Source organism: Tursiops truncatus, chromosome 8, assembly GCF_011762595.2.
Source record: "Tursiops truncatus isolate mTurTru1 chromosome 8, mTurTru1.mat.Y, whole genome shotgun sequence".
Taxonomy (NCBI): Eukaryota; Metazoa; Chordata; class Mammalia; order Artiodactyla; family Delphinidae; genus Tursiops; species Tursiops truncatus.
In genome coordinates, this window is record NC_047041.1 from 90,872,261 (window position 1) to 90,884,532 (window position 12,272).

Consider the following 12,272-nt stretch of genomic DNA (forward strand, 5'->3'; position numbering starts at 1 on the left):
ATTTTAAAGAAAAGTTATAAATTTGGGGGGGTTTTGGAGGAAATATGCTCTTTGTAGCATATTCTACTGTGTAAAAATCAGTTGATGACTAGGAAGAATGGCAATGATGATAAGGTCCCAGACCTCATGTGGAAGAGTAGCAGATTACAGAGCTCCAAATCAGTCTGAAGTCTCAGAGCTGAAGATTACTGTGAGAATAGTTATTCCATTGTATTCCTTGATTTCTGGGATGATACCCATTTATAGCCCAGTTCCAGAAAAGGGAGACTTATGGTAAGAATACAGAAGAGACTCTATAATAATCAAAGTGAAAGAACTGCAGCTCACCTTTGCCTCCTAAGGATGGGAACAGGAGCTATAGCAATTGCAAAGATTCTCTGTATGTGCATTATTACTCTCTTTTTTCCAACTTCCTTGACTAACTCACTGTTTTTTCTCCCTCAAAACCTAAACCTGAGACAACTCCTCCTCCTCAAAAGAGTAGTGGGTAGAGGTAACTTGCAATCCATTCAGTTCCAAACAGTTACTAAAATGTCAGTCATTGCACAACTATTGCAGTAAATCATTGAGTTGAATTTAAATTTTTCTGAAACTGGACATTATGAGTAGAGAATTCCAACAAGGTAGGCAACTGAAGGCAACTGAACAGTAGTAGTGTCAGTAGGCAACTGAAGGCAACTGAACAGTAGTAGTGTCAGTAAGAGATATAGCATTGTACACACTCAGATTTGAATTGATACGGGGTATTTGACAATCTGGAAATGGTGGGTAACAGGTAGGTAAATATGAACTTCAAGTTCTTTGAAACTGTTCTCCAAAATTCAGAAACAAATCAGTGGCTAGGAAGTCCTAAGAGGAAGACAGTGTTGGTCAGTAGCTTGATTGAAACTGGTGCAAAAGGAGGAAATGTAAAATCGTGATGAAGGTGTCCCCACAATCAGAGATATACAGTGAGATGCGTGCTGTAGATGGGTAAGGTACAAAGTAACACTATCCTGGGAATTTCATAATCCCTTGGGCTACCTGAGTCTGTTCGTGGCTCAAGTACAACCACAATAGATAGTGATCTTATACAGAGTTTCATTCTTTATATGGGGACAAAAGAAATCCCTGATCACTCTGGCCAATATCTCAAATGGGTTGTGGAGGCCACAACAGTTTAACTGCAGATCTGGAATCTTATTGGTTTATTCAGCTAGGCCATACAGTCATGTGGACAAGTCATGTGGTACCCAAAACCAGCAGCTTGACCATCACTTTTGGGCTTGTTAGAAATGAAAATTATGAACCCTGCCCCAATTTAGTGAATCAGAATGCCTGGCTAGGGGAGGGGAGAGATATCAGAATTTTTAAATAATCTAAAGTTTGAAATGCATTGGTATGAAGACAGTTTTCCCAGCATGCCTCTCTTCATTCAACAAGTATTTACTTTGTGCTACACACTTTTCTAAATATTGGACCTTCAGTGATGAACAAGGCAGAGCAAATTTTAGCAGTGAAGAAAAATATTAAACAATAATTTCTTCAGTTAATGATTTCAGTACAGTTGTGGTCAATGTGTTAAAAATAGATACAGGAAAATTCTGAGGTATTTTGAAAACATATGATGGAGAAACTAATGATGTCTTTGGTATATATTGGCACTGTGATGATACATATTGAAAACAACAGAATGTCACATCAAAGCCATAAAAAATATTTTATCTGATGCTGGTGTAACCCAGGGGATCGCCTTTCATAGATGACAGACCCAAGAAGAGGAGGCCTGTGTGGAATATGGTACCACTGGCTTCCAGATATTTCTTACATTTAGGCTCCCCTCTCCTTTTAAATAGAATTAAGTGACTCAATAAAACCAATATCAGAATCAATTCTATCTCAGTCTTCAAGGGATGATTTAACTCCTGAAGGTTCAGTGCGATGGTTCTTAAATTGATTTGGCACTTGCTAATCACAGCAGAAATATCAGGATGCTGAGGCTTGAAGGTTAGGGCATATACAAAGGCACAATGGGAATAAAAGATTGAGTCCATCATTGAACAAGATACAGTTCCTGCTTCTGTGGTCCCCACTGAATACTTCACAATTCTATCCTGTTACCGTAAAGGAACTATTTAGATGAGATAGATAAGGGACAATGAACTGAAATAAATTGAAATGTACTTGCCAAGTACATTTTTATAGCTTTCATTCTTTTTTAGTCTATGAACCTTTCAGTTTTTCAATTGAAATTGAGAGAAGAATCATCTATCTTTGCATTCTGATATTAACCCTCTTATTTTGGGGCAGGAAGAGGGGATGTGATTTCCTCAGTGCTGAAACCTCCTATTCCTCTAGTTACCAAGAAGTTTTTTCTCTTCCATCATTCTCTTCTGTTTAAGTCAATACTTCATTCTCTGTCGGTTGTTGTGTTCTATTTGATTCAACACTTCATAGTACCAGTAAGATGTCAACTGTGTCATACAGTGCCCGACCCATATTTGATTCTTGATAAAGTTTTATTTGACAGATAAATGAATGAATAAGTGTGGGTTGCTTTAACCACTATCTACAAGCCTTCTAGAAAAAGCTGGAGCACTGCAGAAGAACAGTTTATAAGGCTGTACTCAAACCTGGATTATGAGATGGGATGGTGATGAATCCAAGGGACTTGATACCTTTCATTAGCATTATATTGTCCCTATGCCATCTCGTTTCTCCTAATAGCAGTTAAACAATTGTAATTTCTTTTTAATATGATGAATCTGTTTCCTCCACCAAAATATCGACTCCATGACAATAGAGATGATTTGTTTTATAATCTTTTTCACAAATGCAGCAACTCCTACAATAATACTCTGAACTTAAAAAATGCTCAAGTAAATATTAGTTGAATGATGTCTCATTTTGAAGGTGACCCTGAGGCAAGGATTTAAGCACAAGTATTTTTTTGGGGGAGCTGAAGGAAACATCTGTGGAGGAGTAAGGAATTGGAAAAGGGAATAAAACACAGTTAATAGAGGGTATCCAGTTAATAGAGGATATCAGGAGTCTCAGCTAGCCCCCACTGGGAATCAACTCACTTTGTTTCATTGAGGCTAGATAGGGGTGGAGGCTCAGCTCCCGACTGCACCCCTCTGACACAGGTGAGGAGCTGTGTATGGCTAGAAGTCGAGTGTTAAGTAGCTCTGCCTCCCACTGTCTTGGTCACTCTCATTGGTGCCAGGTGGGTTTGTGGAGTTTTGGCTCCCCACCAGCTCCCAGTGACACCAGGGGTGGAGCAAAGTAGGATGCTGATTTCCTCTGACTTTCACCACTTAGTGGAGTCTAATTGCTACCAGATGGAGGTGGAGACTCAGCTAGCCACTGGAAGGCCCCTATGGGGCGTTCCCAGGACAGATTCCCCCATGTTCTCAGCCTGCCTCTTGCCTATAGAAAAACTTTAGCCAAAGAATAAATTTAATCAGAGCAGTGAGAAAATGCAGAAGCAAAGGAAAGCAGTCAAACAAGACAAAATTATAGTTTAGCCATTAAACAAAGTCAAGGACCTTTAGTTCCTTCTCAAGGGCTATAGATAATATTCTGAGCCATATCCTTTGAGCTGGTTTGCAGATACTGAAGCCCTCACCAGGTGAAGAAAGTTAACTACATGATGACTAGACTGGAGCCATGATATAAGCTGCTCCAGCTTGAACAATTCCAAGAGCTGGCCTCAAGGAAATGGAACAAACTAACCCTGGAACTGAAGATTTTTTTTAAATTAATTAATTAATTAATTTTTGGATGCGTTGGGCCTTGGTTGCTGCATGCAGGCTTTCTCTAGTTGCAGCGAGCAGGGGCTACTCTTCATTGAAGTGCGTGGGCTTCTCACTGCAGTGGCTTCTCTTGTTGTGGAGCCTAGGCTCAAGGTGTGCGGGCTTCATAGTTGTGGCGCTCGGGCTCAGTAGTTGTGGCTCGTGGGCTCTAGAGCACAGTCTCAGTAGTTGTGGCACACTGGCTTAGTTGCTCCGCGGCATGTGGGACCTTCCCAGACCAGGGCTCAAACCTGTGTCCCCTGAATTGGCAGGCGACTTCTTAACCACTGCACCACCAGGGAAGCCCCTGGAACTGAAGATTAACTACTTCATACAATCAAGATGACACTGATCAGACTGCTATATGACCAATTTCAAGTTGATTTTTGGAGCTGACTGTGCTGTTTTGCATGTAGCCCCCTCCCTTCAGCTATACACCCCTGAAAATCCCCTTTAAAAGCTCTTGCCCTTGATCGGCAGTGGGGAGTTGGTTCTTTAGGACATGAGTCCACCTTCTCCCCAGGTTGCTGGCCTCTGCCATAAAGCAACTTTCCTTTCCTAGAAACACTTGTCTATTGAATATTGGCTTTCAAGTGATGAGCAGCCTAACGTGAGTTCAGTAACAAATCCTGCTGACACTATCCACAGCCTACTTCTGCTGAATGGGGGATGGAAGAGCAACTCCCAGCTCAGACCCACATACACTACCTTAGCTGGCTGGAGAAACTGGGTGCCTCCTGCTTGCATTGAGCTGGGATGAAAGATTAGCAAGTTGCTAGGCACTCTCCTCACAGGGTGGGGTAATCCTAGCACCTTGTCTGCTTCTGTGGGTTGGTGGGGTGGGTAGAACTCAGACAACTCAATCAACCCTCCTGAAACCATGGGGAAGGAGGTAATAGCTTTTCTGTGAGTGTTTGGCTTAAGTAGGATCGGTAGTGCTAAAAAGGTTTTTTGCTCTCTTAGACCATGACTTCCCCAGTCATTTGACTAGGGATAACAGAGTTTCTCATATCTTCTTTTAATCTGTTGAATGTTCAGGATTGAGAGCTTCTGTAATGCCCTTTCTGGAATATATGGGAGCCAATGAGCAAACAGGGAACTCATTTTCATTTCCCTAATTCTCTAGGCAACCCACCTGATTTTCACCTTTTTACATTCCTGTGCTTGCTTGTTGTGATGTATCCAGACTTTTTTAGCTTTAAAGAGGAGAATCCAGAAGGAATGGGCTACTTCATTTTGGCCAGAACCAGAAATCCTCTCAAATTAAAGCCCTAATGCTTCTGGAAATCTTCAAGTGTATGTTCTGATGAGTTTAACACGTATTCTATTTATGTTATTCATTTTCCTCCATAGTTAGGTGAGAAAAAAAGCTTCTATTTCACTTTCAGTGGTGCCACTAGTGGATGTTATTATACATGTTTCACTTACAATCTTCCTACCAGGAAATTTTTTATGAGGGAAGATAAACAAAAGATATTACAGCATGTTTCACATGGTAAGTTTTTTAAACTGTCCTTAGTATTTTTTCTCAGTCGCTAGATTCAGGGTACCCATAAGTGCCATGTACTATATTTTTCTGGCTCGTTTATTGAGAAATTAATTTCACACTCAAAATCCAAAATCATTTTCTATTCCCAGCTGCAGTGACATAAAAAGTTTGCCTTAAATATGACTTCATAGATGTATTTATATTTAATCAAGCCTCTTTACTGACACTCCTGGCTACAGCTGCTGATTCTGCTGCTGACAAGGGCAGGAAGGACTTTGAGTAAAATGTCATGGGATCTAGTTAGTTCAAGGCAGAAGCTTTTCCTTTGAACATCACACAGGGGTCATACAATGTAATCTATTTATACTACCATAGTTTCCAATAATATGGTTTGCAAAACAGAGATCCAACAATGAGGAAGTATTAGAAACAACAAAAACAACCAACAAGATTGAAGAAAATGTATCCAGATTATTCTACTCCTGAACTTCTAAAAATAGTCTTGTGAGTAAATAAAACATTCATTCAGTTCAGTGAGCACTCAGTTTGCCTGGGTTCAAATCCTCACTTTCCGACTTATTGCATATGTGAATTTTGGAAAATTATTAACAAATTAACATCTGTGACTCATCTTCCTTATCTGTAAAATGGTCATAATAATAGTACCAACTTCAGTGATGGATATAAAATTAAAAGAAATAATAAATGTGAAACACAAAGAACAGTGCTTGGCATGACATAAGTGCTCAACAAATGATAGTTATTATTCAGTAATCATTGGGGCAATCGGTTACTAAAGTTTTGTCAACTTAAAAAAAAAAGGTTTAAATCTATCAACATTTATAGATTTATCTGGGACATCAAAGATACATAAACATAGCATCTGACATCAAAGAAATTATCATCTGCTAGAAATAAAGGAGAGAGAAATTATGCTGTTGATTAATAGTGTGGAGTGAACACTATACGCCAGTTAATAACAGTCATTATTGTCCCCAGTTTGCAATGAGGGTCAGAAAAGTGGAGGAATGTGGTCAAGGTGACAGAGTTAAATTTATAGATTCAAGTGCAGGCCTATTTGAAGTCAGAGATTATAGGAAACTCTTATAGCATTAAAGTAATCGATAATCAAAGAAAAATTAAGTGTTACCTTATGGGCTGAAGGTGATCCTGAACACCGTGAGCTAACGTCAGTTATACCTTGTTTATGGCCAGTGACGTGCCTGGAAGATATTCTACGTCCCAGGAAAGGAGGAACCTTATCATCACAGTCTCCTCATCTGTAAAATGAGGTGAAGAGAGAATATATCTCTAACAATCCACAATCTGATGAATGTTTATGCCCTGAAACTTCATTTCTATATTATTAACCACAGTATTGGGCGCTATTTGATAAATTGGAATAAAATGTAGTGGATGGGCTTTGCAGCTGACTGTGAAGGTTGATGTCACAGAGAAATTATTTTCAAAACTTTTATAACATAAAGTAAGAAAGAGCAAGACAGTTATAGATATTAGGGGTTAATTAGGGGAACCAAAAGGGGAGGACAGATATGAAATTCTTGGAGGTGCCACAAGATTCCATGCTCATTTACTGACCGACTAAAACACCGTGACTATACCCAACACTTAATGCACGTTATCTTATTTAATCCTTACCAAAGCCCCATGGAGTCGGAATATTTGATCCCCAATTTTATTGAATGATGGATTCTCAGAGAGGTTAAGTAATCACAGCTACAGGGTCACACAGTTACTTTGCAGGGATGCTGGAATTAAAATTCAAGTCGACGTGCAGCAATGTCCATGGTCTTTCTTCTGTTTTATAAAAACTCTCAAAGTTCTCTATGTACACAAGGCACTGTGACTCTCATCTATTTATGTAAATGACAGTATGGGTCATTAATGATGCAATCGGTATTTTAATGTGTATTGACATTAACCTTTCTGAACACTGAAATGAAAGTGCTATTTTCACTCACGGATGGAGCTGGTCCTATTAAACACTGTAACCTCTCATTGTAATTTTCTTAGGAAGTGTTTTCAGGGGATAGAAAGGCAAAGAGACTGACATTTGTGAGTACTTACTCTGAGCCAAGCACTTAACATTTATTAGCTTATTTAAACATTACAATAACTTTGGGGGATAATATTATTTTCCCTTTCTAGTAAATAAAGAAATTGAGGCTCAGAGAGATTAAGTAAAAAGTCACAGGTTCCTGGGATTCAGAAGTCCCTGTTTTGTGGTACTCCACACTGCTTTCCATGGCCAATTTCCAAATCAGGCTCTAGTTTTTCTGTTTCTTTGAACCTTCAGCTGGAATGTTTTCTTTTTTATTTTAGGGCATCTCCAAAAGTTCATAAATATACATTGACATCAGCGATTAAATTATATGTTGTTCAGACAATGATCAAGTCATTTTCAAGATTCACATCGTGGAAGTCTAACTTACGCTTTTAAAGAACATAAAAATACATAATTTCAGTAATTCCTGTAGGCCTTCAGTATGCATTTGATTATTGAGTGACTCAGTAATTTTTATTAATGAGTAACAACCAACATTTGCTGAGTACTTATGTCTGACCACCATGTTGAATCAGTCTGACAGCAAATAGTGACAGTTCCTTAATTTTTTCCCTTAAATAAGTTTTTCCCCCTAAGGATATCTACCTTCAGCCATTTAAAATTTCCTTGAGTTGAAGAATACATATCCCTTGACACACATAGCTAAATCTCTGTAATTTTTGAGAAAGAATGTGATTTGCTATATGCCATAAGCTAAATGGAGAGTTTGGGGCACACATTTGTCTGGAGACAAACTCTTGCTCTAAACAACAGTTCAAAATGTTGCAGTGAACACCTATGGAAAGTGATATATTATGCAAAAGCAGTTTCTTTGTAGTTGTCTGTAGAAATAGCTCAGCTACTTAGACATAAATGAGTGGTGAAGCCAAGGTGAGGAGTTCCCCAAATTCCCATGCTGAGTTGTTCTGTCCTTTGTGCTCCCATAGTACTTTTTTCTTACTTCTGAAATAGCACTCACCAGCTTGTATTTATTTGTTTACATACAAGCCTTCTGCCACAATTGACCATTGACTTTTCAAGGTCAAGGGCCAAGTCTTATTCCTCATTATATCTCTAGCACCCAGCACAGTGCCATAGACATAATGAGTTCAATAGATATTTCTTGAGTGAGCGATTGAATGAAAGAATAGAGGTCTCCATTTTCTTCTAACATGTTAGGATTTGTGGGAACCTATGTCATGTGCTACCTGGCTTCCCCTTTGACTTTTCACCCTAGCCCGCAGGAATACTGTCAGCAGCTAACCACTGTCTTAGAGTCTATTTCCCAAGGAACTCAATCCGCAACAAGTTTAAAAAAACACATTTAGACAAAAGTTGTGAGCATCTGCTTCAGTGTCTTACCCGTGCCCTTAGTCCTCCAATGGGAATCTATGCTGATTTATAGATCACGTGTAAGGAACTATACTATGTACTTTCACCTACATGATCTTATATCTAATTTTTTAAATAAATCCTCATCCTTTTTTCAGGGATTTTAGGTTGGGTTCCCTAGAAGTAGAACTTGAAATGAGAACTTCTTATTCAAGTGATTTATTAAAAAAGGAAACTGAGGAGAAGGGTAGTGAAGAAACCAGGATGGAGATACGGAAAATACTAATCCAGGTTATGTTTTCAGCTGAAGACTAGCTTCAGTCTGACCTCAGTGTCTGGACAATTAATGCACCATAATTAGTCCTTAGTTGAGTCAAGAGGGCAGCCTTTTGTACCACTCTGTAACCAGACATTAGAGATGGGCTATCTTTCCAAGGTATAACAAAAGAGTTACCAACTGGTAGGCAGAGACGGAAATGCCTGTGTGCCATTAACAGTGAACTCACAGTAGCTGGGGGATGAGTGTACTGGCCCAGAAAAGTGGACCACTGAGAAGTGAAGAGTATCCATTACATCAGATATTTTTAATAGCCCACAATCTATTTTATTCAATTAGCATTTATTGAGTGAGCATCTATCAAGTCTGGGTTTATGAAGAATAGAGAAGGAGAACGGTTGTAATTTTAGATTCCAAGATTATCCTTAGGCAAGGAAAGCTTCATTGAGAAGACGATGTTGGAGCAAGGATCTCGAGGAGATGAGTGCAAAGTCATGCAAATATTCTGAGAAAGAACCTTCCAGCAGAAAGTATTGCAGGTGCAAAGTCCTCGAGGTGGGAGGGCTGGTCATTTGCAGAAATAACAAGGATGCCAGTGTGACTGGAGTAGAAAGGTCAATAGGATGAGGATTTATAAAAATAAAATTAGATACCCCCTTTTCAATCTATTTTTTGAAGAAAAATATCGAAGGCAGTGAAATGGAGGTTACTTCTATAGAACATTTCAATGAGCAACTATTAAAAGTGACATATTAAGCAAGTCCTTGGACTCTTTGCATGTGTGAAGGATAAAATAAAATCTCTCAGTCTTTCAATTTAGCTCTTGCCTTTATCACATAACTTGGGGATAAGGAAAATGTAACTACTAGCTTCAGATGAGCCATAAGATCGTGGACATTTTCGTTAGATTCTTTGAGCCACATAAATATAAAATTTAGAATTAAAAAAAATCTCTAGCTTTCAGGGCTAAAGTAAGAATTATATAAGATCATGTAGGTGAAAGCAAGAGGGAAGAGATACGGGAACATATGTATATGTATAACTGATTCACTTTGTTATAAAGCAGAAACTAACACACCATTGTGGAGCAGTTATACCCCAATAAAGATGTTAAAAAAAAAATTATACCCACTGCACCTCACAAGAAGTCTTTGAATAAATCACTTAGCTGAAGCAAAAAAAAAAAAAAAAAAAAAAGAGTGACATAGTCTGACTCAAGTCTTGCAAGGAACACTTTGCTGCAGTTTTGAGGAGAAGTGGGTGGACGGGGAAAGAACAGAGACAGCAGTTAGAAGGCTGCTCTCTAGAAGGTTACATCATCTAGGAGAGAGTTGACTATGGCTAAGATCAGATTAGGGCAGTTCAGGTGAGTGAGATTTCTCAGATTCTGAATATATTTTGAAAATACAGCCAACATAACTTGTTAATGGACTGAATATGTGGAATGGAGAGAAGAAAATGAGTTGGATGTGATTCCAAACTGCAACACTCACAAGAATTGACCAGCAGCATTGGTCTTGGTTTCAGACTGACGGTCAAGTTCATTAGATACAATATTTCACTAATACTAATATTTCTCCAATATTTCACTAATATTTCACAATATTTCACTTATTTAGCTTTAAGAAAGGATGCAGGATAAGAATCAATGTAGAATTCATGACAATGGCATAGCAGAGATCTGACTCACAATTTCTGAAACCCCCAAACCACTTTGCATTCTGCATGCATTCTGCATGCACAGGTTCGTAAGAGAAGAAGCTGAGTGGGACAGGTTGATGTCAGCTCAGGGAAACCATCATCTCTGTGGTCCCTTCTGCTTTTATATTTTGTGCTCATTTTCTGGTGCAACAGTCTCTCTTAAATATTGGTTAGTCATGACTTGACAAACAAGCTCAACAATGAGGCACAGGTGCTTGGTCCTGTATATAATAACCTTGGCCAGAATCTCACTCAGCTTGGATCTGTTATACTCCTGTAAATCTCATAAGTTACTGTAGTGGGGGAAGATTTGATCAAGGTTTGAATCATCAGTTGTCCCTGAGAAGAAAAGACGGCACTAATCAACCAATGGCAATTTCCTTCCAACAATGGTTGGCCTCAGCACCCAGAAGGATGGTGTTGCCATCCTACAGGAACAGTGGCTTTGGAAAGCATAGGAGGAAGAATATTAGGAATTTAGTTTTGGACACATTAAATTTGAAATGCGTTTTATATGGTACATCCAAGTGGAGAAGATGAGTGGGAAATTTGATATGTGAATCTGAACTTCAGAAGAGAAGGCTGGGATAGACATATATATTTGAGGGTTAATAACAGATAAATGGTATTTAAAGCCCTGAGTCTAGATGAAAACAATGAGATTCAAAGAGAGTGAGTATAGGGAGAGAAGTCTAAGAGTTGAGAATTTTGGTTGTCAAGGCAATAAAAGAGGACTAGCAAAGGACACTGAGATCAAGAGGCCAGTAAAATAAGAGAAAATCAAGAATCTCTCATGCTCTATAGGCCAATGGAAGAAAGATTTAAAAATTAAGGATGTAGCAATCAACTGCATCAAATTCTGATAAGCAGCTGACTAGAATGAAGACTGTTAGGTTTAGTCACAAGAAGGACAATGCTGACATTTACAAAGGCAGTTCCGTGAAATGGTGTGGAAAGATTGATTAGAGATGGTTCAAGAGAGAATGGGGAAAAAAGGAATTAGAGACACAGCAGGTACAGATAATCTCTGCTGTAAGACAAGCAGGATTGGAGAATTGCACCAATAGGTGGAGAGATAGTCATCAAATGAGTTTTTGTCATTGCTGCTGTTGTTTAAGATGAGCGATATTGCAGGCTTGGGAGAATGATCTGGTAGATGAGGAAAATTAATAATGAAGGAGAGGAGAATTACTGAAATGATGTTCTTAAGTGGGTTAGAGAGAATGGAACCAAGGCAGAAGTGGAGATGTTGACCCCAGAGAGGAGTGCACACAGCTCCTCCATTTTAACAAGAGGAAAGGAAGAAATACATGGGCAAAGATGCAGGTTAGTGGGTGGAAATTTGTGGAAGTTATTTCCTCAGTATCTATTTTCTCAGTGAAATAGAACACAAGGCAGATGTCCAAGATGGAGGAGAGAAGAGGAGGTGTTAGATGTTTAAGGAAAGAAGAGAAGAGGTGAACTAGGTTTGTAGGAGAGTGAATGGATAGAGAAATGTAGTTAGGATTGCTTGGCAGAAGTAAGAGTCCACCTGAGAATAGTGGCCAAGGTTTTACAATAGGACAGAGCAGGATGGTTGTGCTTTTCTCCAGCCATGCTCAGTTGTGCGGTTTAGTCAAGCTATGGGAAGGGAGT

General features: G+C 38.9%; 1 long non-coding RNA gene across 1 annotated transcript in view; it reads right to left on the reverse strand.

Annotated features, from left to right (window-relative positions):
- Positions 1-12,272, reverse strand: part of LOC109552215 (uncharacterized) — a 292,534-nt gene that overhangs the window by 93,582 nt on the left and 186,680 nt on the right. The window contains exon 4 of the long non-coding RNA XR_002178979.3: positions 6,413-6,542. This is a non-coding gene — a long non-coding RNA (uncharacterized lncRNA). The remainder of the gene's footprint in view (positions 1-6,412; positions 6,543-12,272) is intronic.